This window comes from Giraffa tippelskirchi, chromosome 1 (genome assembly GCF_054371585.1).
Source record: "Giraffa tippelskirchi isolate mGirTip1 chromosome 1, T2T-mGirTip1v1.2.pri, whole genome shotgun sequence".
NCBI classification, from domain to species: Eukaryota; Metazoa; Chordata; class Mammalia; order Artiodactyla; family Giraffidae; genus Giraffa; species Giraffa tippelskirchi.
This window is the reverse complement of record NC_137275.1, coordinates 103131573-103158499: the sequence shown is the minus strand read 5'-3', so window position 1 is coordinate 103158499 and position 26927 is coordinate 103131573. Positions and strand designations below refer to the sequence as shown.

The window sequence follows — 26927 nt, the reverse complement described above, 5'->3', positions numbered from 1 at the left end:
CGCGCGGCGCGAGACCGTCCCCAACCCCCCCCCCCGACACCCCAGGGGCAGCGACCCCCAAAGGCCGCTTGCGGCGCGAGGAAGCTCTCCAAGGGGAGGACCCATCACGGAGGCCCGGCAGGCCGGGGGCCTCGGCGCGAGCTCACGTCCCCTTCTCTCCTCTCGCGGGCGGCGTCCCCCTGGCCGCGGAGGCGGGGGACGCCGTGTCTGCACTTAGGGGGACGGAGGGCACGGCGGCCCTGCGAGGACACCCCCCAGCCGTGCGACCCCCGGGGAGGCGTGCACACGACACGGGCACCGGGAGAGGCGATTGATCGGCAAGCGACGCTCAGACAGGCGTCCCGGGGCCGCAAGTGCGTTCGAAGTGTGGATGATCAATGTGTCCTGCAATTCACATTAATTCTCGCAGCTAGCTGCGTTCTTCATCGACGCACAAGCGAAGTGATCCACCGCTAAGAGTCGTTCGAGGTGTTCGAGGGTTTCGTTTCGGCGGGAGGCCCGCCCCTGGCACAGCACAGCCCTCCCGCTTTCCCTTCCCCGGAGGTGGGGGCGGGGGGGTTGCCTCTGGCCGGCCAAGTCAGACAGAAAACAGCAGACCGGAGGGGTCGGGAAAGGTTTCACACGACGGGGCGTCCGGCGCCAACCCGGTAGGGCGGGCTCGGACACCCCACAGGCGCCCGGGGGTTCCCCACCCTCCCCCAGGGACGCGGGGGGTCGGGCGCACGCAGAGCACCGCACACGGCCACAGCCCGCCCACACGACGACCGCCGGGCAGGCCCCCTCCCGACGGCCGCGGCGGCGGCGGTGACCGTGGCGCGCCACCCCGGCCCCTCGGGGGACGGCGGAGTCTGGGGGAGACGGGGGAGGCACCTCCCGACTCCCCGCGGGCCCGACCGCCGCGACCCCGAGGCGGACGGGCGACCCCCCCCCCCAAGGGGTCTTTAAACCTCCGCGCCGGGACGCGCTAGGTACCTGGAAAGGGGGGAGGCGGGCGAGGGGCACGGCGCGCCCCACGGGCCACCGCCCCGACGTCGACCACCACCGCGGCCCCCCTCGCGGCCGCCCGCGGGCCTCGGCGCTGCCGGCCCGTGACGCACGGGGTCCCGCCGTGCCCCGGTCGAACGCCGCCGCCCGGGGGTCCCCCGCCGACGCCAGACGACCACCCCAACGTCCCCCCGAAACGGGGCGGAGCCCTCTCCCCGTCAACCACCTCGCGGCGCCCCTACGGCCGTCTCCCCCGGACCCCGCCCTCTCCCCTCCACCCTCGGGGTGCCCCTACCCGCGCCCGCGTGTCCCAGGCACCCTTCTCCCCCACGCGCCACCGAGGGCGGGGGGGGGGGCGCCGACGGGAAGCACCGAGCGGGCAGGGGACGCGACAGAGGGAAGGGGGGACGAGAGGGCGAGAGACCCGGAAGAGACGAGACGGCCGCGGGGGGCGTGGGGGGAGGAGTGGGGGCGAGCCCCGAGGCTCGGAGGGCGCGGGGAGGCGCATGGCGACCGCGCGGCGGGCCCAGAGCAGCGGGACGACCGACGACCAGCCGAGGCAGACCGGTCCAGGGCCGGCGGCGGGAGGCGACGGGCGGGCAAGCGGCCCCGCGGCGGGGAGCCGCCACCCGTCACGCCGCACAGCTCGCGAGACGCGACCGGAGGATCCGCGACCGGGGCAAAGGCAGCCGTGGGCGGCCCACGGGGCGAAGGCACGTGGGGTGGGGGGGGGGTGGGGGGGGGGTGGGGGGGGGTGGGGGTGGGGGCGCGCCGAGCCCTCGGATCCAACCTCGAGGGACGTGGCGGGGAGGTCGGACGGGAGAGGGAGGGACACCGGAGACGACGCCACCGGGCGCCGGGGGGCGGGGGATCCCTCCGGCCGGGGAACGGAGGCGCTCGGAGGGGCCGGCGGGGCGGGGCGGGGCGGGCAGGCGGAGGGGAGCCGCCTCTCCCGCCCGACCCCCGACACACGCCGCACGCCGCCCCCCACCTTCTCGCGCGACCCCTCGTCCCCCGAGCCCCGGAAAGGCCACCGGCCCCGGCCCCGGGGCGGGGCGCCTCCCGGACGTCTCTCTCCCCCCTCTCCCCTTCCTGCCCATCCCGCGCCCGCCGCACGGGTGGAGGAGAGGCTCTCGAGCCGGGCGGGGCGAGGCGAGGCGAGGCCGCCGCGCCGCTCTCGGCACCGACCACGGTAATGATCCTTCCGCAGGTTCACCTACGGAAACCTTGTTACGACTTTTACTTCCTCTAGATAGTCAAGTTCGACCGTCTTCTCAGCGCTCCGCCAGGGCCGTGGGCCGACCCCGGCGGGGCCGATCCGAGGGCCTCACTAAACCATCCAATCGGTAGTAGCGACGGACGGTGTGTACAAAGGGCAGGGACTTAATCAACACAAGCTTATGACCCGCACTTACTGGGAATTCCTCGTTCATGGGGAATAATTGCAATCCCCGATCCCCATCACGAATGGGGTTCAACGGGTTACCCGCGCCTGCCAATCTTTCCTCTCTTAGGTATCATGATGCAAGCCATTATTTCATTTGAATATGATTTGCTATGTTTTTTTTTTTTAAGGATTTTTAAAATCTTTGGTACTCTCTGTGAAAAGTGAAAGTGTTAGTCACTCACTCAGTCACATCCGACTCTTTGCAACCCCATGGACTGTAGCTTGCCAGGCTTCTCTGTCCCTGGAATTTTCCAGGCAAGAATACTGGAGTGCATAGCCATTCCCTTCTCCAGGGCATCCTCCCAACTCAGTGACTGAACGCTTGTCTCCTGCATCGCAAACAGATTCTTTACCATCAGAGCCACCAGAGAAGCCTGTTGGTGCTCTCTATCAGTTACTAGTTATTACTAATACATTTCAAAACGGACTCCAACACACCAGATATCAATATATCATCACTGAGACCTGCGTACTCAGACACTTGATGAGAGAATCCTTTCCCCCAGTTTCAACATACATTTTTTAAAGAAATCAAACCAGAAGCTATCCATCAGCCCCATCTCCAGGCATTTCTTGAAGACTGGCTTACGTGCTAGACCAGTAAAACTCAAAATTCTTCATGAAACCGTTCATATGAATGGTGGTATATTTCTATCCAGAAAAGCACAGCCCCGGTGTGATCCCATCATGCTCTCCCGTGTCCTATCTGCTCTGACCTGCGTGTCCCTCCATGAGCACACAGCCTCCTGAGGGCAGAAACCCACCATGTCCATGGTGCACAGCCGGCACCTGGTAGGGAACCTGGCAGATAACAGGTGCCTGCGAAATAGTCATGGAAGGAAAGAAGACATCTCAGAATGGCCACATATTGTATCTTTTAAAAAGGTTTTACTACGTGATTCATCCACTGCCATCATAATTGTGGCTATTTCCTGCTCGTTCTACCAAGTTCTGCCTTGTCCAAGATAGCAAGGACCCCTTCTCATCCCTCCCGATCAGTCCATCTCCCCGTTCCTCTCCCCTGGGAAGTTGAAGAGCACACGAGGCTGCTGGATGGCGGCCCTTCAAGTGATGACTAACGGTAGTAACGCAGTCTTAACTCCTCTCCCTGCATCCTGCAATGGAATATTCTTGCCTTCTCCCTCCCACTTCTAGGACACATGGTCTGCCCAGGAATCCAGCTTCTATAGAACTTGTGTCTCCTAATCTAACATCTTTCCATCCTCTGGCCTCTGAGAAAATAAAAACAGCCTCTCCAAGCACAGAGTCATATCTTTATCTCCTTATTAGCCTTTTGGATTAGTTGGCTGTTTTTCCTTCCATGTGGCTTTGGGTAGTTAAATATACAGACACCAAGCAGACTAGTATGTGGAGCCATCACTCCATCTCAAGTCATTATCATTTGTTTATAAATATGATTTCTCATGGCTGTGTGACTGTCCATTACATAGAATTCGCCATAAGTTTTTTAAAAATTCCCTTTTGCTAGGCATCATTTTATAAAGGCTTTTAAGCAATCCTGAAAGAGTGTTCTTATACTTAAATGTTTGTGAGTATCACCATTATCACTAATATTACCTGGGATATAGTCTTAGGTGTGGAGATACTAGGCCAAAGGATTGAACTTTTTCAGAGACAAAGTTCACAGGAGGATAGACTAGCTGATAGAATATCACTTGATTTGAAAGATCTATATAAAAGATATAGAGATGATAATATATGAGCAAGGATGGGCTTCCCAAGTGGCACGCCAGTGTAAGAGACATAGGAGACGCAGTTCTGAACCCTGGATTGGGAAGATCCCCCGGAGGAGGAAGTGACAACCGTCTCCTGTCCTCCCTGCCCGCGCTGTCCCTGATCCCCGGGGCGGGCACGGCGCTCGGGGCCGGAGGGGCCGCTGGAGCCGCGCGCTCCTCTGCCCTCCCGGCCGGGGCGGCAGCCGCGCCGCGTTCTCTCCGCTCGGGCTGAGCCCATGGACACCGCCCGGGGCGCAGCGGGGAAGCCGCTGCCTTCCAGGCGGAGCTCGCGTAGGACTACCGCACAAAGTAGCCCGCGACCAAGCAGGGACCTCGTGAGCACATGCACAGCGCCATGGGATCCCAGTGGTTACATTATTATTTACAAAACGTGGGCTGAGAGAGCCTGAACACGCCGTCTAAATCTCTCTCCCCGCAGCAACCCGCTCCAGTGTTCGTGCCTGGGAATCCCGCGGGCAGAGGCGTCTGGTGGGCTGTGGGTCCGCGGGGTTGCAAAGAGTTGGATACCACTTAGCAAGCGAGCGGGAGTCTCGCACCCAGCTTTATCTCTGCCTCAATCACTGTGAATTACTGATACGGCGCTTTAATTTGTCTGAATTTTCTTTTCCCCAAATACATACATCTAGGAGAGTTAGTAGATGGCTTAATATTTATTTTGTGACTGGTAAAGCTTCAGCTTGAAACCATTACTTCTGTTTTAGTTTATAAACAACTATCGATATAAAAGATCCCATCAAGAAGCTCTCGTTTCCAGTTTTACTTACAGGCAAGAAACATGTTAAAAGTCAGGGATATCAAGCAAATCCATACAGGGTACATGTCTGGTCTGAATCGAAACGGTTGATATGTAAGATAATGGTGAGTAGGAGCTGTTGTAAACTGCAGGATGTGCGCCAGGTTTGAGACGATTCATCAAGAAAGTCGTGGGCAGAAAAGAAGTGACAACTTCCTTCACTTTGGGCTCACCATCTCGTTGCTTAAATGCCACCATCGTTTATCCTGCTTTCAATACCTTCTCTTCTGTTGATATGGTTCTCATCAGTGGATTTCTTTTAAAGCTTTACTTTTTCCTAAAATATTTATATGCACGAACCAGAATGTATAACCAGCAGTCCATAATCAGGGATATCTTTAGCTGTGTTACAGCAAAAGACCTGGAGGACAGAAGGGAGAATTTCCCAGAGGGCAAATGAGTGTAAGTTCACAGAAGTTTCGATGACTCTTCAATATTCTTGAGCCTGGTAGTCTCAAGGAGTAAGCCTGACATTTCCATAAGTGAAAACTTTTGATTCTCCATGATAGAAATTCTTATGCTAATTAACTTACGCAAAACAGAGAAAATCAGTTTTAAGTATATATAATGAAACTACAGTCCATGGGATTCTCCACACCAGAATACTGGAGTGGGTAGCCATTCCCTTCTCCAGGGGATCTTACCAACCCAGGGATCAAACCCAGGTCTCCAGCATTGCAGGCAGATTCTTTACCAGCCCAGCCACCAGAGAAGCCCAAGAATGCTGGAGTGGGTAGCCTATCCCTTCTCCAGGGGATCTTCCCGACCCAGGAATTGAACCAGGGTCTCCTGCATTGCAGGCAGATTCTTTCCCAGCTCCAGGGAAGTCCAATAGCTCTCACCTAGAGGTGGCTTGTTGGTCAAGTGGAATGATTCTCGCTTTGGGTGCGAAAGATCCTGGGTTTAAATCCCGGACGAGCTGCTTATGGTTAGATGGTTTTGGGGCTTCCCTCATAGCTCAGTCTTTAAAGAATCTGCCTGCAATGCAGGAGACAAGGTCTCAATCACTGAGTTGGGAAGATGCCCTGGAGAAGGGAATAGCTACCCACTCCAGTATTCTTGCCTGGAGAATTCCATGGACAGAGGAGTCTGGCAGGCGACAGTCTATTGACTCTCAAGAGTTGGACACGACTTAGCAACTAGACCACCACATAATGAAAACAGCCCACGTTAAATTTGGGTTTTAGGGAGTCAACAATGTCAGGGGGCCAGGTCTCTCCAGTTTTTTCTGTGCTAATTTCATGCTCAGGTTCTACTAATGGCAAGACGGATGCCCAGAAGCCCGCCATCTACATTATTCCAACTTTAGTGGAGAAGAATGTGTGCTTCAATATTTTTCTCAGTAAACTTGTGCCTGAATCCCCTGAGCAGGCTCTGCTTTATGGAATCGAGACTGAAAGAGCAAGGAAGGAAACAATCCCGAACTGTGTCTGGAAGAAGACGTTCTCATTGTATGACCTCAGCTTGCAGAGGACAGTGGTTTCCAGGTTTTGAATGCTCGTGCCCATTGATGGATAAGGATGTTAGAATAATTCCTACTGATCCCTGTCAGAACAAAGAGAACTCGTAGAGCTTATTATTAATATTTTATTCCTTTAAAGAGTATTTACTTATTCATTTGGCTTATTTGTCCTTACTTGTGGGGCTCAGTAATTGCAGTACACAGGCTTGGTTGCTCTGAAGCTTGTGGGATCTTAATTCCCAACCAAGGATCGAACTGGTGTCTGCTATATCCCAAGACAGATTCTTAACCACCTGACCACCAGGGAAGTCCCTATTTTACTCTTTTTTTTTGGATGAAGACTCACATCAAATTCGTATGGCTTCCCAAGTGGCACTGGTGGTAAAGAACCCGCCTGCCAATGCAGGAAACATAAGAGACACAGGTTCGATCCCTGGGTCAAGAAGATCCCCTGGAGAAGGAAATGGCAACCCCTACAGTGTTCTTGGCTGGAGAATCCCACAGACAGAAGAGCCTGGTGGGCTACAGGCCACGGGGTCACAAAGCGTCAGACACGACTGAGAAACTGGGCACACACGTTTATAAGACACGTACAGTGTCAAAACCTCCAAGCACACGCTTGGGTGGCATTGGGATTCAGTATTTTGGGGGGAGTGGAGACCTGAGTTTTAGGGACTTTGTAATTGCTCTTTGCTTTAAATGGGTTAGAGGTACTTTGGGTGGAAGCCCAAGGTTAGATAATGCTGTGTCATTTGCTATGACTACTAAAATAAGACCAGAGCGAGTAGAAATTGTATGACTCAAAAAATTCATCTCCATTTCATGGATTTTTGAGGTGACCTCTTTGAAGCTTTCTGGCTCTCTGATTTCATATTCCAAAGACTAAGAATGGAAGAGGAAGGGCTATAATGTAAGGCCACAGTATAAACACAGTTGATTGCAAAGAACAATAAATTGCTATCAGAAATCAATACATTATTTTCCAAAGCTTGTCTGGGGAGAATCATTCCATCTTCACAGACACAGTGAATGTTAGCTAGATTTATAGCTGTTTGCTGGGGGTTTATACAGCATCATATTTCCAATGGATCCACCAGGAAGAGAAGCTTGGTTATTTAGCCTCCCTTTAGGGAGTACCAACAGCAGAGAAATTTCCGAGATGACGTATTGAGAGTTATAAAGGAGTGATCTTTTCCATGTACAATTAATCGGTGAATTAAAGAAAAGATTCTTGCGATAGTTCATTTAACAGTTCACTTTTAATGCTTTATTTTGCACATAGAGGTCTGGATTAGATAAATTTACTTTATTAGTACAGATAATATTAAACATTTGGGCAGTCTTGATATATGATGCTTAGTTGTATATATTTAAAGGGAAAATTTAACATGTATCAGGACACTTAAAATATAAAACATGTTGACTGCAGTCACAGAATGAACCAAACTCTAAATTATTATTTACTGAGCAGGAAAGTCAAATTTGAACAATTTGGTTTCAAGCACCAATAGTTTGAAGGAGTCATATGCTAACTACTGAATTTTTTCCAAAAAAATCCTTACTTAGATATTGAAAACTTTAAATACACACTAAAATCTGATTTACTTGGAATTCACTAATTTGTAGTTCATAATAATGTGACTTAGCTAGAATGACATTGACTTGTGTTTTCTATTCAAAGAAAAGTAGCTATTCTGTGTAAATGCATTTTCCCAAGGAGCATCTTATCTATTTATTAAAGGACTTGACAGCACGGAAATTGCATTTCATTGAAATAGTTTTGTAATTTACCTGGACCCCAATTAGTACAGGATTGTGATGTTTGACTATCCTTCACTTTATACCGCAAGAACATCTAGTTCAGAGTTTAAACATAATACTCCTTTCTCATAAAATAATTTTATAAAATGAGATCTTTTCCTTCTCCAAAGATCCTTCTTCTAATTTTTATACCATAAATAATAATAGAACATCATCATGTGTAATAAAATACTCACCTCTCTGGATAAACCACTCTGCTCTTATTATTTGTATCCTGAAACAGAGTCATTTATGAATTGAAATCATAAACTGTCTTAGCTCTAAGTATAAATTAAGCCAAGCCAATAAAATTTTAGCTGGCCATTCTCAACCAGTACTGTGGAGAAGCTTAACATTTCTAAAGTCCCATATTAGGCAAACTAGTCAACATCCAAGGGTATTGTGTCAGGTGAAGGCATAGGAAGGGGCATTCTAAGACGGATTTGAATAAAAGCAAAAACATTCAAAGGATGACTTTCCAGACTAAACCGATTTCCCCATCTGAACGCACATAGCAGCGAGAATTGCTCCCTCCGCAACTCTCTGCATCCAGAACATGAAACCCCGCTTTCAGGACAGGCATGAGGGGAAACGGGGACTTTCTCATTGTCTCAGGGACCTTCTCTGACCTTGCACGACTTTCCTCATGCCCTCAACCACGAGGCCTCTGAAACAATCTAGTCCTTAGGGTCAGTCCAAGAAGACGCTCGGTCTTGTGTGGCTCACTTCTGCCAAGTCCTGTCCCTAGAACCAGAGTCGTTAGGGGAGGATGAAGGGAAAAGTGCTTTATATTCTGTTGCTATTAAAAATTACCGCAGGTGCAAGGCACACTGATTTCAATCAGTCTCCCACATATTGTGAGGACTTTGGAAAGCCTAGAAAGTTCCAAAAGCTCTAAGTTTCCATCAGACACAATAACCTAGGGCTACCATCTCAGAAGATAGACTCACAGTATTTAACAGCCCACAAATTCTTCTATTTATCTGCATCTCCCCCTCTTACTCTATAGTTGCCCTTCAGCTTGAAATTACTCATCTGTAAGATAAGGCAACATTTGGTCATTTATTCACCAAATACTTCTTGCTCTATATCAAGCATTGCGAGTAGGCATTGGAGACATATAAATTAATGTGATAGACAAAATCCTTATTGTCAGAGACCTCGTATTTCTGGGTGGGGATGTACAATTACGATAGACAAGTCTTTCAAATGAAAATCCAGAGCTATAAACACTGTAACAGACAAAGCAGGGTGAGGCTTTACCATGGTGTGGCTGACACACCAGATGCTGCAGTTAAGAAATCAGAAAACATTTTTGTGTGTTTTAATATTTCACCTTTCAAAGTGTCCCATCAAAAGTCAGGTTTATTTTTGCAAAGTAGAGGTATAAGTCAGGGTTCTCTAGGGAAAGAGAACCAATGGGATATAGAAGTAGATATAGATATATAGACTCTTAAGAGCTCCAATACTCTGGTCATCTAATGCGAAGAGCCGACTCATTGGAAAAGACCCTGATCCTGGGAAAGACTGAAGGCAGGAGAAAGGGGCGGCAGAGGATAATAACATCCCTGACTCAATGGACCTGACTTTGAGCAAACTCAGGGAGATAGCCAGAGGAACCTGGTGTTCTGTAGTCCACTGGGGCCCAAAGAGTCGGACATGATTTAGTGACTCAGCAACAGCAACATATAGTAATAGATACAGATATAGATATAAATGTAGTTATAAGAGGAGATTTATGATAGCAGTTGCTTCATGCACTTATGCCAGCTGAAAGTGAAAAGTGTTAGTCGCTCAGTCATGTCCAGCACTTTTCGACCACGTGAACTTGACCCCATGAACTCAACCCCATGAGCCCACCAGACTCCTGTCCATGGAATTCTCCAGGCAAGAATACTGGAGTGGGTTACCATTTCCTTCTCCAGGTTGTCTTCCCAACCCAGAGATGGCACCTGGGTCTCCTGCATCACAGGCAGATTCTTTACCATCTGAGCCACTATGACAGCTGAGATGCTCCACAATCTGCTATCTGGAAGCTGGAGAACCAGGGAAGCCAGTGACATGCTTCAGTCCAAGTCCAAAGTCCTGAGCGCCAGCGGGCTGCTGGTTTACGTCTTGGGGGTCTGAAGGTCTGCGAGCAGGAGCTGCCGTGTCTTGGCATGTCGGTGACCTTCCAGCTCAAGACGAGGGAAGAACTTGCCCTCCCCTTACCTTTCTGTTCCACTCGAGGGCCCGGTGGATTGGTGAGAGTGGCTCTTCACGCCAGCTACCAGATCAAATGCCAGTCATTTCCAGGCACACACGCACAGACTCACCCAGAAAGAATGTTCTTCCAGCTGTCTGGGTATCCATCCCTAAGGGCAGTCAAGTTGACATGTAAAATGAACCATTGCAATGGTAACAAGAGTCCATCTTTATTTCAGCTTGTTAGTTATATCAATGTCCTGCTTATATGTGCATAAATGTTGGATGTGCGTGGTAATTTGAGAGAAGACCCATGGGCCTGAAGCCTGAATTTGTACAGTTTTGTCATTCCCTTTGAAAAAGAGCACGTCTCATCAGTTACATGTTAGAAGGGGAAGAGTAGGTGCCTGACTTTGTCGTCAGACCTGTGGCGTGGAGTCCCCCTGGGGGAGACGGGGCACCCGCGGTGCACACGTTACTCTTGCAGGCGCGCTCCTGTCTCCTGAAGCCAGCAGAGTTCTTGTTGATTTCAAAGGTGTTCTATGGAGATAGAGTTGCATACCGACTGATAGGTCAGAGCGTTGAGAGTTTCCACATCAGCCGTCTTTCTCCTTAAATATGCACCTTTCACTTGTGAGTCTTTCAAACAATACAGTTGTCAATAATTTAGGAAATGATCTCCAATGTCTTACAACTTTTGTAGCACTTTGGGTTTGCAGTCTGGTGATGTTTTACATCCTGGATGCCTCTACAAATCAAAATCTTTATTATGGAGTCAAGTACATACCCAGAGCTCTCCTAGAAAAGGGAGGGAAAGGACAGATGTTTGCAGATAAATATTTGCAAAATAAAAATGTTTTAATGAGAAAGTCTTGTTGCAGTGAGGATAGAATGGATGTCCAAACTTGGAAAATAAAATCGAGTAACCTTCATCTGATTCATCTGGTTTTTGATGAGATCCTCAAGACTAGCTTGACCACAGTTAAGATAAGACCTGGAAGTGAGGAAGATGTGATCTGCTTATTATTCAGAAAAGTGCCTTGCACTTTAGAGATGCTTAATGAACTTGTGTTAAATTGGTACCTCCCTAATTTATGGGGGTATATGGGCTTCCCTTGTGGCTCAGCTGGTAAAGAATCTGCCTGCAATGCGGGAGACCTGGGTTCAATCCCTGGGTTGGGAAGATCCCTTGGAGCAAGGAAAGGCTACCCACTCCAGTATTCTGGCCTAGAGAATTCCATGGAATATCCATGGAGTCACAAAGAGTCGGACACAACTGAGCGACTTGTACTTTCACTTATGGTATAATCTTGAAAACAAGTCTTCTTCCAGTCAGGAGGAATTCACAAACATCCTGTTTACACTACAGTTCATGTGTGTCAGGAATCGTTAGTAAAATACATGGAGATGCATGAAATATTTGTGCTGATACTAGTTCATTATTATAAGCTTCTATTACACCAGTGGTTCTTAACACTACCCAAACCAATGTCATTTTTATAGCAAATATTTCATACTATCTCTTTTACTCTTATGCAGTAAAGTTCATAGCTAATATGAGCTTTGTACCATATAATTTTAAGATGTAATATCATAATTATAATATGAGAAATAAGAGAACACTACTGTGCTTTAGAGCAATAATAATATGACACAGATTTTAATACAGGAACATTTAGTCTTGACCATGCTAGGAGACAAAATGTAATTGTCAAATATTTACACTTAGATATAGAATTATCTATTTAGACATATTTACACAACTAATGAAGGTTTATTGTGTTGGTTGTTGCATCTGGAAAATACTGAGGTTTTCCAAAACAGTGAATGACTGACTCAGTAAAGTTATGAACCACAGTAAAAGTTTACATCAGTTTCTACAGATATTGTGCTTCTGGAGAATTGAGTGGTTAAAAGTGTGAAGAGATAATTTAGACTTGTCTGTGAAGGGTGGTTAGATTCTAGGCTCATAAGATTATAAACACGTTTGCCACCTTCCCGGACATCCACGGGAACATTTCAAAAGCTCTCAGAATATAGGAACGTCCTTTGTTCTTTGAGGAAGAAAAGTCTGGATCCCTTGGACCCCGTATTCCATATCAGTCCTCGCCCCCCACTCACCCTGACGACCAGAGGTCCTTTTACGCCCCCAAACGTTCCCCGGGATGCCGCGCTGTGGCTGCAGAGAGCCGGTGAACCGCGTGCGCAGGTTGAGGAGGCGGCTGTAAGCCTCCCCCTCGCTCATCGTGGGCGCCCCCAAACGTTCCCCGGGACGCCGAGCTGTGGCTGCAGAGAGCCCGTGAACCCCGTGCTCAGGTGAGGAGGCTGCTGTAAGCCTCCCCCTCGCTCATCGTGGGCGCCCCCAAACGTTCCCCGGGACGCCGAGCTGTGGCTGCGGAGAGGCCGTGAACCGCTTGCGCAGGTGAGGAGGCGGCTGTAAGCCTCCCCCTCGCTCATCGTGGGCGTTGTCGTCACTCTTCCCCAAGCTCCTGGCGGTTTTTGAGATGTGACCCCACACAGCAATCTCACCGCCACTGATAGTTGGCTGGCGACATAGTTTTCCTGTCCCCTAGTCATTTAAATGGAAATGAATGGCAATAAAATGAACCCCACATGTTTAAAAGCAGTTCTGGTTTACATAACTATAGGACTGGAAAAAAAATATTGCTACACGGAGGGAACAATTAATCACACGGGAGACTAAGACAAATAAACAGCAGGACTTTTTCATCTTTAAATGTGAAGAAGACAATGTAACAGTCATGGAAATATGCAAAAAAGAGAAAGAAGACGATTGTTGGCTTCAAGGAGCTTTGAGTATCTCCAAGCGTTGGGGACAGGAGCGTAGATAGGGCTCTGATAACCAGCACTTCAGAGTCTAAGCAAAGCTCACAACAAGTGGCTGGTAGGTTACATCACTTCTATCCTTGGGTATGTGGGTTGCAATGCTATGGATTTTAAGTAACTGCCTCATAAACTCAATTGACCATTAAAGTCCAATTGACCAAAATATTAAAGCCTTTGGCAGGGCAGGGGGGAGGGGGGAGCCTTAATGACAACAGAGTGATTCAATTAAGTTTGGTAAATGCTCATCGGAGGTCTAGCACATGTCAAACACTGGGAAGATCTAGCATTGATGAGCCTCTTCCAGAAGCTACACACATAGTTTTCTGTAGTCTTCTCAGTAACTCTCTGTGAGAATATTTCATCCCCACTTTATAGATGTGAGCACTGGGGTTCAGCTGGAGAAGGAAATGGCACCCCACTCCAGTATCCTTGCCTGAAGGATCCATGGACAGTGGAGCCTGGCCGGCTACAGTATGTGGGATTGCAGAGAGTCTGACAGGAGTCAGTGACTAAACAACCGAGGTTGAGCAAAGCTCAGAGAAGCAATCCTAGAAGCTGGGGTTTGCACGTTCACCTGTTTCATTCTCAGGGAGGAGAGTGTATCATTCCGGTACTAGGTCCTAGGCTAGGAAAGGTGCAAGCTCTATTTCCTTCATTCCTCAAAGAACCAAATGATAAAGGTGGTGGCTATTTCTCTAATTTTAAAGCTGAGTCTCTGAAGGCACAGAAAGCTAAGTGACTTGGTTCAGATCCCGCCACGAGTGAACAGTGTAAGCCAGACATATGGTTGCATTGACATGATCCCGGAGGACCTGTTCTTTCTACCCTGGTCTCCTAGGCGTGGTAGCACCATCTCACCTTTTCATTTCTCTACTTGTCATGATTCTTTCTTGAATGTGCCCTGTCGTGTCTCTTTGTGACCCTATGGACTGTAGCCTGCCAGGCTCCTCTGTCTGTAGGGATTCTCCAGGCAAGAATATGGAAGTGGGTAGCCACTTCCTTCTCCAGGGGATCTTCCCAATCCAGGGATCAAACCCACATCTCCTGTGTCTCCTGTATTGCAGGAGGACTCTTTATTGCTTTAGCTACTGGGGAAGCCCTTCTTGTTTAATTTTATTTATTTATACATATTTTGCTGAGTTGGTCTCTGTAGCTGCACTCGGGTTTACTCTAGCTAAGACAGCAGGGGCTACTCTCTGACTGTGGTGTGTGGGCCTCTTCTGTTGCCCAGCATGGGCTTTAGGGGGCATGGGCTTCAGCAGTTGCAGCTCCTGGGCTCTAGTGCTGTGCTGTGCTTAGTTGCCCAGTCGTGTGCGACTCTTTGTGATCCATGGACTGCAGCCCATCAGGCTCCTCTGCCCATGGGATTCTCCAGGCAAGAAGACTGGAGTGGGTTGCCATGCCCTCCTCCAGGGATCTTCCCAACCCAGGGATCGAACCCAGGTCTCCCACGTGGCAGGCGGATTCTTTAATGGCTGAGCCACCGGGGAAGCTCCAGAGCGCAGGCTCAATAGTCGCGGTTCACTGGCTTCGTTGCTCCGAAGCAAGTGGGATCTTCTCGACCAAGGGATCGAGCTGGAGTCTCCTTCACTGACAGGCGGATTCTTTACCGCTGAGCCACTGGGGAAGCCCTGTCATGATTCTCCACATTAAACCCTTGGGTGGTACCTCATTAATTATAAAGATCAGAGTGTAACTTTTTAAAATGTAAAACACACTTGTATTAGCTAAATTATCTAATTCCCTGAAGCAATCTAGAAAAATGTGCCTTGAAAAAAAAGAATGCCCTGGGGAGCGCGAAATGGAGGTCCTCCGCTGCTCCTAAAGCATCAGCCATGCTCGTCACCGGCAGATGAAGGGTTACAAGAAGCGTCGTGGTAAATACATGGCTTCACTTGGTTAATGTAGTTAACAAACTCGGGGTTTTTTCCCAAACTTACTTGACCAGGGAATCCTCTTCCCCACTAACGTATGTTAAAATCCTCAGGATCTAATATCTCACCTAAGACATCTAGGAATAAAGGAGATTGTCTAGTTAGCTTTTTAGAGACAAGATAGCTTGTAACATAGTTAGCCACCTTTTGCAAAGGTGAAGGGAGTCCAGGATTCTGCCTCTCTTTTGGGTACCTCCTTCTGTTGTGTTTTCCAAGACCCTGCCCTGAACCTCATTCACTATCTTTTCTCAAATATTCTCCCAGAGATCTTCAGTGACAGTGGCATGAAGTAACATGAAGGCACTGGGACTATGGTCCGTAGGGTCGCAAAGAGTCAGATGTGACTGAAGCAATTGAGCATGCACGCATCCACGAAACAGAAAGAGACTCGCAGGTTTAGAGAACAAATTCATGGTTGCTGGGGGAAGGGGTAGTCAGGGAAACTGGGGTGGGCATGTGCACACTGCTGTATTTAAAATGCATAAACAGCAAGGGCCTCCTGTACAGCACAGGGAACACTGCCCAATGTGATGTGACAGCCTGGATGGGAGGGGGTTTGAGGGAGAATCAGTTCAGTTCGTCACTCAGTCGTGTCCGACGCTTTTCGACCCCATGGACTGCAGCACACCAGGCGTCCCTGTCCATCACCATCTCCCAGTTTGCTCAAACTCATGTCTATCGAGTTGGTGGTGTCATCCAACCATCTCATCCTCTGTCGTCCCCTTCTCCTTCTGCCCTCAATCTTTCACAGCATCAGGGTCTTTTCCAATGAGTCAGCTCTTCACATCAGGTAGCAAAAATATTGGGAGTTTCAGCTTCAGCATCAATCCTTCCAATGAATTTTCAGGACTGATTTCCTTTAGGATGGACTGGTTGGATCTCCTTGCAGTCCAAGGGGCTCTCAAGAGTCTTCTCCAATGCCGCAGTTCAAAAGCGTCAATTCTTCAGCACTCAGCTTTCTTTACAGTCCAACTCTCCCATCCATACATGACCACTGGAAAAACCATAGCTTTGACTAAACGGACCTTTGTCAGCAAAGTAATGTCTCTGCTTTTTAATATGCTGTCTAGGTTGGTCATAACTTTTCTTCCAAGGAGTAAGCATCTTTTAATTTCATGGCTGCAGTCACCATCTGCAGTGATTTTGGATCCCAAAATAATAAAATCTGTCACTGTTTCCATTGTTTCCCCATCTACTTGCCATGAAATGCTTACATGAAAATTTCCCTTGATGTCTCTAATTTTCTTGAACATATTTCTAGTCTTTCCCTGTCTTTTGTTTTCTTCTATTTCTTCACATTGATCACTGAGGAAGGCTTTCTTCCTTTCCTTCTTATCTCTCTTTGCTATTTTTTGGAACTCTGCAATCAGATGGGTGTATCTTTCCTTTTCTCCTTTGCCTTTAGCTTCTCTTCTTTCCCAGCTATTTGTAAGACCACCTCAGATAACCATTTTGCCTTTTTGCATTTCTTCTCCTTGGGAATGGTTTTGATCACTGCCTCTTGTACAATGTTATGAGCCTCCATTCACAGCTCTTCAGGTGCTCTATCTATCAGATCTAATGCCTTTATTTCTCACTTCCACTGTATAATTGTAAGGGATTTGATGTGGGTCATACCTGAATGGTCTGGTGGTTTTCCCTACTTTCTTCAATTTAAGCCTGAATTTGGCGATAAGGAGTTCATGATCTGAGCCACAGTCAGCTCCTGGTCTTGTTTTTGCTGACTGTATAGAGCGTCTCCATCTTCAGCTGCAAAGAATATGATCAGTCTGATTTCAGTGTTGACCATCTGGTAATGTCCATGTGTAGTGCTGTTGGAAGAGGGTGTTTTTCTGACCAGTGTGTTCTCTTGGCAAAACTCTGTTAGCCTTTGTCATGCTTCATTTTGTTCTCCAAGGCCACACTTGCCTGTTACTCCAGCTATCTCTTGACTTCCTACTTTTGCATTCCAGTTCCCTAGGATGAAAAGGATATCTTTCTTTTGGTGTTCGTTCTAGGAGGTCTTGTAGGTCTTCATAGAACCATTCATCTTCAGCTTCTTTACCATTACTGATCGGGGCATAGACTTGGATTACTGTGATATTGAATGGTTTGCCTTGGAAACAAACAGAGATCATTCTGTCATTTTTGAGATTGCATGCAAGTACTGCACTCCTGGACTCTTTTGTACACTATGAGGGCTACTCCATTTCTTCTAAGGAATTGCCCACAGTAGTGGATAAAATGGTTATCTGAATTAAATTCTCCCCTTCCAGTTCACTTCAGTTCAGTTCAGTTCAGTTCAGTCGCTCAGTCATGTCCGACTCTTTGAGACCTCATGACCTGCAGCACACCAGGCCTCCCTGTCCATCACCGACTCCCGGAGCCCACCCAAACCCATGTCCATTGAGTCGGTGATGCCATCCAACCATTTCATCCTCTGTCGTCCCCTTCTCCTCCTGCCCTCAGTCTTTCCCAGCATCAGGGTCTTTTCAAATGAGCCAGCTCTTCGCATCAGGTGGCCAAAGTGTTGGAGTTTCAGCTTCAGCATCAGTCCTTCCAATGAACACCCAGGACTGATCTCCTCCAGGATGGAGTGGTTGGATCTCCTTGCAGTCCAAGGGACTCTCAAGAGTCTTCTCCAACACCACAGTTCAAAAGCATCAATTCTTCGGCACTCAGCTTTCTTTATAATCCAACTCTCACATCTGTACATGACCACTGGCAAAACCATAGCCTTGACTAGATAGACCTTTGTTGACAAAGTAATGTCTGCTTTTTAATATGCTGTCTAGGTTGGTTGGTCATAACTTTCCTTCCAAGGAGTAAGCGTCTTTTAATTTCATGGCTACAGTCACCATCTGCAGTGATTTTGGCGTCCAGAAAATTAAAGTCAGCCACTGTTTCCACTGTTTCCCCATCTATATGCCATGAAGTGATGGGACCAGATGCCATGATCTTAGTTTTCTGAATGTTGAGCTTTAAGCCAACTTTTTCACTCTCCTCTTTCAGTTTCATCAAGAGGCTCTTTAGTTCTTCTTCACTTTCTGCCATAAGGGTGGTGTCATCTGCATATCTGAGGTTATTGATATTTCTCCAGGCAATCTTGATTCCAGCGTGTGCTTCCTCCAGCCCAGCATTTTTCATGATGTACTCTGCATAGAAGTTAAATAAGCAGGGTGACAATATACAGCCTTGATGTACTCCTTTTCCTATTTGGAACCAGTCTGTTGTTCCATGAACAAAGCTAGTGGAGGTGATGGAATTCCAGTAGAGCTATTTCAAATCCTCAAAGATGATGCTGTGAAAATGCTGCACTCAATATGCCAGCAAATCTGGAAAACTCAGCAGTGGCCACAGGACTGAAGAAGGTCAGTCTTCATTCCAATCCCAAAGAAAGGCAATGCCAAAGAATGCTCAAACTACTGCACGATTCCACTCATCTCACATGATAGTAAAGTAATGCTCAAAATTCTCCAAGCCAGGCTTCAGCAATACATGAACCGTGAACTTCCAGATGTTCAAGCTGGTTTTAGAAAAGGCAGAGGAACCAGAGATCAAATTGGCAACATCTGCTGGATCATCAAAAAAGCCAGAGAGTTCCAGAAAAACATTTATCTCTGCTTTATTGACTATGCCAAAGCCTTTGACTGTGTGGATCACAATAAACTGTGGAAAATTCTGAAAGAGATGGAAATACCAGACCATCTGACCTGTCTCTTGAGAAACCTGTATGCAGGTCAGGAAGCAATAGTTAGAACTGGACGTGGAACAACAGACTGGTTCCAAATAGGAAAAGGAGTACATCAAGGCTGTATATTGTCACCCTGCTTATTTAACTTCTATGCAGAGTACATCATGAGAAACGCTGGGCTGGAGGAAGCACAAGCTGGAATCAAGATTTCCAGGAAAAGTATCAATAACCTCAGATGTGTGGATGACACCACCCTTATGGCAGGAAGTGAAGAACTAAAGAGCCTCTTGATGAAAGTGAAAGAGGAGAGTGAAAAAGTTGGCTTAAAGCTCAATGTTCAGAAAACTAAGATCACGGCATCTGGTCCCATCACTTCATGGGAGATAGATGGGGAAACAGTGGAAACATTGACAGACTTTATTTTTGGGGGCTTCAAAATCACTGCAGATGGTGATTGTAGCCATGAAATTAAAAGACGCTTACTCCTTGGAAGGAAGGTTATGACCAACCTAGATAGCATATTTAAAACAGAGACATTACTTTGCCAACAAAGGTCCGTCTAGTCAAGGCTATGGTTTTTCCAGTGGTCACGTATGGATGCGAGACTTGGACGGTGAAGAAAGCTGAGCACCGAAGAATTGATGCTTTTGAACTGTGGTGTTGGAGATGACTCTTGAGAATCCCTTGGACTGCAAGGAGATCCAACCAGTCCATCCTAAAGGAGATCATTCCTGGGTGTTCATTGGAAGGAGTGATGTTGAAGCTGAAACTCCAATACTTTGGCCACCTGATGAGAAGAGCTGGCTCATTTGAAAAGACCCTGATGCTGGAAAAGATCGAGGGCAGGAGGAGAAAGGGACGACAGAGGATGAGATGGTTGGATGGCATCACCAACTCGATGGACATGGGTTTGGGTAAACTCCGGGAGTTGGTGATGGACCAGGAGGCCTGGCGTGCTGCGATTCATGCGGTCACAAAGAGTTGGACACGACTGAGCGACTGAACTGAACTGAACTGTTGTTCCATGTCCAGTTCTAACTGTTGCTTCCTCACCTGCATACAGTTTTCTCAAGAGACAGGTCAGATGGTCTGGTATTTCCATCTCTTTCAGAATTTTCCACAGTTTATTGTGATCCACACAGTCAAAGGCTTTGGCATAGTCAATAAAGCAGAGGTAGATGTTTTTCTGGAACTCTCTTGCTTTTTCGATGATCCAGCGGATGTTGGCAATTTGATCTCTGGTTCCTCTGTCTTTTCTGAAACCAACTTGAACATCTGGAAGTTCACGGTTCACGTATTGCTGAAGCCTGGCTTGGAGAATCTTAAGCATTACTTTACTAGCCTGTGAGATGAGTGCAATTGTGCGGTAGTTTGAGCATTCTTTGGCATTGCCTGAACCCTCAATAAGCTATAATATATTTCAGTTGAATTTAGCAAATATATATATCTCATATCCATTCATGCTCAGTTGCTCAGTCATATCTGACTCTTTGCAACCCCATGGGCTGTAGCCTGTGAGACACACACACACATGCACACACACACACACACACACACACACACACACACACACACACACACACACACACACACACACACACACTTGCCCTCCTTGGGCATGCAGCTTGGGACTGCAGGCTCATTTCCCAGCCTGTAAACGGAGCTGCCCTCTCTGATGTCTGTCTCCAAGTCCATGTCCTACTTGACTCTTACCTTGGCCACATCCGGCCATGTCATGTGATGAGGCCTGTTACCTAGAGCCACTTTGAAATGAATATGTAAATGGTTGAGGCAAAGATTATGTGAGTGCTAAGTCACTTCAGTCTTGTCTGACTCTTTGCAACCCCGTGGACTGTAGCCCTCCAGGCCCCCTGTCCATGGGATTCTCCAGGCAAGAAGACTGGGATGGGTTGCCATTTTCTACCCCAGAAAATCTTCCTGACCCAGGGGGTCGAGTCCCTTGTGTCTCCTGCATTGGCAGCAGGCTCTTGACCACTAGCGCCACCTGGGAAGCCCCAAAGGGTGCTTAGTACCACGTTGTGGTTCAGCGTATGAGTCATATCCTACTCGTTGTGACCCTCTTGATTACAGCACGCCAGGCTCCTTTGTCCTCCACTGCCTCCCAGAGTTTGCTCAACTTCTTGTCCACTGAGTCGGTGATGCTGTCTAACCATCTCATTTTCTGCCGCCCCTTCTCCTTTTGCCTTCAGTCTTTCCCAGCATCAGCTCTTTGCATCAGGTGGCCAAAGTATTGGAGTTTCAGCTTCAGCATCAGTCCTTCCAATGAATATTCAGTGTTGATTTCCTTTAGGATCGACGGGCTTGCTCTCCTTGCAGTCAACAGGACCCTCAAAAGTCTTCTCCAGGACCATAATTTGAAAGCATCAGTTCTTCGGTGCTCAGCCTTCTTTATGGTTTAAGTCTCACATCTGTAGTCATCTACTGGAAAAAATCGTAGTTTTGACTATACAGATCTTTGTTGGCAAAGTGTTGTCTCTGCTTTTTAATAAGCCATCTAGTTTTAATATCATCAGTTTGAATGCCTCCAATGTCTACCAGTAGACCCAAACTACTCCGGACTTCCTTTTTGTCATGATAATTAGTGTAATCTGACTCAGATCTGTTTTTAATTTTTTCTTTAGAATTAAAGCAGAAAGATGGGGCCTATAGGTAACACTGCAAAATGCTGCATACTTTTGTTGTGAATTGAGAGCAACATAATGAAAACTGTTTAGTACATACTTGAACAGGTGTGTGGAACTGTGGAATGCACCTAAGGTGTGTTGAGCTAATTGTTCCTGATGGTAATTCATGAGATTGAGCCTTGTGTGAGGTGTTTGGTATTTCAGACCTTTTGGAAGGAATCTTCACCATCTAGTCAACATTGATTTGTGAGTATTGAGATACAGGGTATGGGTAGGGAGAGAGGGAGAATGTGGGTGGCACAAAAGACTCCCACATGGGAAGAGTGTTCAGTATGCCTGAGCAATGCAGTGATCTTTAATACCAGATAACAGCCAAGGATTATCGCTCATTTTTGTTAAGCAAGAATACAGCATGAGAAGATACCGTTTTTAATTATTTCATTTCCTCCCAAGGATAGAATCAAGCGATGCAAATAAAAAAAAAAATCACTCAGGTGAGATGAAAATCTTTTAGTTTACACAAGGTAAGAAGATCCTGATGTCACTGTATCATATTGAGCCTTTTGTTCTGTATCTTTACAATATGCGTTTGAGCCTGACACGGCTCTTGCACGCGGACCTTCTCTGCTTCTGCCTGCGGTCTGGCTCTGCTATCTGTACGAGCCCCTGTGCCACACCAAAGGGTGAATCGCCTCCTTCTATTTGATAGCTGTGGTTAATAGGCTTTATTTTTAAGTTGAAGAAGTTAGCATACAAAAGAGATTTCAGAAATTTCTAACCACCTAATGAATGACACTGAAATCCCTGAAAGGTTATTGATGAAAAGATTGCAGCTGATTAGATATCTGGAGACAGAATTTTAACTGAACTTTATATACGCCTTTATTTGAAGATGTAAAGGGTGAATGCAACATTAGGATACAAGGAATTTTTATCTGGCAGAAAGTAATAAATAATAAATGTGAAAGAACTGAAGGGTGAATTTGCATTTATCAGGGTTATTCAGTGTAATGAGCCATTATTATCATTCTTACTATGAGAAGCTCACATTTCCAATTTTGGAATTTATGTGTTTTCAACAACTGAAATTGTTTTTCAGAATCCACCCAGCATAGGTATGCTATAATGAGGGAGCATTTGAAGACTTCCTATAGAAGCAAGCTGCTTCCTTTTTAAATATGATATTTACAAAACGTCACAAGCCTTCAACTAGAACTAAACTATTAACACACACATACACACTTTTAATAACATGTTTTTTTTCTTTTTTTGGCTTGTGGAGTTTAGTTCCCTAATCTTTTAGCTTTCCTGTTTTGAATATCTTGTGTTTGTTCACCACTTAATGAGAGGGCATCCTATGTACCAGAGATATAGAGACCTGTGATTTAGCACACACTTTTAGGCAGTTAATACCAAACGGGTCCATTACATGAGGAACACACACTCACTTAAGAAAATATGGACACCTGAAAAATTAGGAGGAGTGAATCATTAATTCCACTCCTTGCAGACAAGTTCTGCTGCGATGCTGATGGGCCTCCCCCGCCCCTGGTTCATCTGCACCAGTGCTTTCTCTTTGTATTTTATGTGAAACAGGATCACATTAGGTATCCTCTTTTATAGCCTTCCTTTCTTTAAAAGTGTATGTATTTTCAATTGGAGAAAAACTGCTTTACAGTGTTGCGATGGTTTCTGCCCTACATCAGCATGAATCGGCCTTATATAAGTATGCCTACGCCTCCTCCTTCTTGAACCCCCCCTCCCCGCCCCCGCCCCCCAGGCCGTCACAGAGCCCCGGGCGTGAGCTCCCTGCGTCCCACAGCGAGTTCCCACGGGCTCTCTCTTTTACTTTACATGCGATAATATGTGTGTTTCAACGCCAGTCTCTCAATTCGCCCCACCCGCTCCTTCCCCCACTGTGTCCGCAAGCATGTTCTCTCTGCGTCTGCACTGCTGCCCGCGTATATGCTCATCAGTACATCTTTCCAGATTCCATGTATATGCATTAATATACGATATTTGCTTTTCTCTTTCTGGCTGACTTCACTCTGCATAACAGGTATAGCCTTTTTTCCAAAATATTTTTTTGGATGGAGACCATTTTTTCAAGTCTTTGTTGAATTGGTTACAGTATTGCTCTTTTTCTATTTTGGTTGTTTGGCTGCGAGACACGTGGGCGCTTGGATCCCTGACAGGGGTTGAACCTGCGTCTCCTGCGTTGGAAGGCGAGTCTTAACCAGTGGACCATGAGGGAAGTCCCCAGCCTTTCTCTTTCTCCACTTAATACTGTTACCATTTCCCCAGACCAACGAATGTCCTTCTGCAGCATGATTCTGAACAAGTACTTGCTCACATATGGCTGTGCCATATTTTACTTCACCTAATGCCATGGTTGAGGAGGGGCATTCACAGCTCTGCTAACTAGCACTGTAACGATCACCCTGGTCAATACGTATTTGAAGCACATTTCTATTCCCATAGCATACGTTTCTAGCTGCGCCATTTCTAGATTAAAATGAACGAACGTTGTGAGAGGTTTAATGCAGATGAGTCATATGCCTGAATTGGTTGTCCCAACAGCTCCTTTGTCATTTGTTGTTTGACTTCATGCTCTCTGTCCCTGGGCAACACCGATCACTGCTGCAGAAGACCACTAAATTTGCTGCTTTAGGTTCACGTTTTCCACCAGAATGTAAGCCCCGTGAGGACAAGGAGTCTGCCTTGAACATGGCTGTATCTTCAGCACCTGGGACTGTGCTTGGGACAAAGAAAGAAGTCACTCCATACATTTCATTTCTAGAATGAAAGGAAGGAAGAAGGGAAAGATGAGCCAGGTGGGGGCGGGAGGACAAGAAGTTGGAAGTGAAGGGAGAAAGAATGGAAAGATGGAAAGATAGTTTGTAAATGAAGTGGGTGGATGGGGAGCCACCCTGGGGCTCAGCAGTAAAGAATCCGCCTGCCAGTGCAGGAGACAGGGTTCACTCCCCGGGTCAGAAAGATCCCCTGGAGAAGGAAACGGCTACCCACCCTAGTGTTCTTGCCTGGAGAATCCCATGGATAGGAGCCTGGCGGGTTCAGTCCACCGGGACGCAGAGTCGGACACAACTTAGTGACCGAAAAGCAACGCCACATGAAGAGGGAGTGATTCACGGCGAATTTTTGAGCTCTTTTCAATCTAGCATTTTCTAGCCCTGGAAATTGCAAGTAACAAAAATAGTATCTGCCTATGTCAGTGAAAGTGGCTTTCAGAAACAAGAAGGATTTGACATAAGAGAACGGGTCGAAATGTGTAGCTTAATGGCTGATGGCGCAAGCCCGAATGTGACACAGGTGGGGGAACCAGGTGAGGCTTTGCAGTGTCGATGACACAGCCGGTGATGAAACACTGGACCTCGGGGGCTTTCCTCCCCCGCGGAAGCATGGCTAGGGGGCGATGAAGAGTCCCGTGGGGAGATACGCGCGAAGAACATAACAACCGGTTGACAAGTATTTGCATTGATGCTGCAAACACAGATTGGGAAAGTGTTAAAGAAAATAAATGTCTTCCCCTCAGTGATGGCTGGAGAGGATTTGATGAGCAGGAGAAATACTGGTGCAGATAAAAAGGACCTACTGGTGGAAAGGCTGGAACTCCAGTTCTTAAACATATGTGTGTTTTCTGGGTTGAAGACCATTTAAATTAGAAAAAGAAAATTGTTTTCCTTATGTAACTTATTTCACAATCTTTCTTTCATTTCCTCACCTTTTTTTTTTTTTAAGGGGAAAAAAAAACTTTTTTGGTGGAGAGAAAAGGATTTGGCCCCTTTGGGTGGATTTTGTGTTAATTCAAGGCTGTGTGCCAACTGTGGTAACTGGATGGACACGGGGGAAAATCTGATCCCTAGATTGGGAGCCCCCAGGAGGGTGCAGTGTGTATCAGTGGAAGTTAGTGCAGAATTGTCTGCTTGGCTGGTGCACCGTAAATATTAAATATTAATAAAACAAATTCCATTCTTTTCAACTTGGGAAGAGGGTGCTATGCCCAGGGACCTTTGTTTCAAATTCTCTAACTAAAATTAGGGTTCTAAAAAGTATTGTTCTTCTCTGAAATTATGGAAATTAAAATTCTCCCTGTTAGATTTATGCTGGATCTAGGAAATGCAAAGGTGATACTTCAGGAGAGGAAGTTAAGATTAGCAGGAAAAAAAATCAAACAGGGTATTTAAATACCATACTACAAGCGAATAATGTATTCAGTCTTGTAAGAAGACTTTTGAGATCTAAGGGAATAAGCAGAACTGAGCATAAAAAGGAATTTAAAGCAGGGAAGGCGCTTCGGAGACTTCAGTGATTAAAGGGTACCATTCATAGGCATAGCGACATGAGGCAGATAGCTTATACTCTGTGCTAGCTCTTAGCTGAATTCATTCAATATTTCCCGTTTCTTTAAGAGGATGTAAGAAAGCCATTTACACTGAATTGAGCAAGAGACACTGGATTTCAAAATGAAGCTCTCAACGCTCCAGTTCTAGGAAGGGAGGCCTCTCTGTCAATGTGATACTTTATCTAACTTTGTTTTCTCACCTGCATCTAAATTCTGGAACCCTCCAGGGAGACGTTTCAGGTTTCTGCGAGGGGCTGTTCACGCTGCAAGACGTTCATTAAAGTGAGTTATGGCTCCAGGACGTTTCATGATGCTCTGGTCATTTTTTTTTTTTTTTTTTTTTTTAGTATTTATTTGTTTATTTTGGACTGCCTCGGGTCTTCGCTGCTGCACCAGGACTTTCTCTGGTTGGGGTTTGTGGGTTCCTTGTTGTGGTCACGTCTCCTGTTGCCGAGCACAGGCTCTAGGCACACAGGCTTAATTCTGCCACCGCACGTGGGATCACGCCGAACCAGGGATCGAACCCGTGTCCTCTGCATTGGCAGGAGGATTCTTAACCACTGGGCTAGCAGGAAAGGCGGGGAAAGGTAGGGAGAGGGAGGCAGAGTATGCAAAGTGGCCAAGGCACTTCATTTCCCGTTTTTGAGTTAGGTTGACCTGAGCTTAAACATCAGCTCTATTTTTTGCGGGTCACCTCTAGTTCTAGGGAAGTTCTGAAACTCTCTGGGCTTTATTCCTCACCAGAGAACAATATTTGTGCATTACAGATTGAGTTCCGAATGGAAAGTAACTCTGTATGCAATGACCTTTAAAGAACTTGACACATTATAAACATTTAGGAAGTGGTAGTTTAAAACCAAAATAACAGTCATAAAATAGAGGCTGCTTAATTATCAGTTACATGATTTGGCATTTTAAAAAGTGTAACTTTTCATTTTTGTTTTTACCTTTAACAGAGAGGTAGACAATAGTAGAAAGAATCCTGTATTAAAGTTACAAGGCTGGGTTTATCAGGTAACCTTAGGCAAGTGTTTACAC

General features: G+C 46.8%; 1 long non-coding RNA gene and 1 pseudogene across 2 annotated transcripts in view; one reads left to right on the top strand and one right to left on the bottom strand.

The window, feature by feature from the left end:
• Nucleotides 1-322: 322 nt before the first annotated feature.
• LOC145521986 (5.8S ribosomal RNA) lies at nucleotides 323-461 on the bottom strand (annotated as a pseudogene).
• A 953-nt stretch (nucleotides 462-1414) lies between these two features.
• The window catches only part of LOC145505624 (uncharacterized), a 54081-nt gene continuing 28568 nt past the window's right edge, over nucleotides 1415-26927 (top strand). Inside the window, exons 1-2 of one of the 2 annotated variants that reach the window (XR_014053163.1) lie at nucleotides 1415-1697; nucleotides 26117-26171. This is a non-coding gene — a long non-coding RNA (uncharacterized LOC145505624). Of the gene's footprint in view, nucleotides 1698-23326; nucleotides 26172-26927 lie in introns of those variants that run through there. The other variant, XR_014053166.1, reaches the window with a different exon arrangement.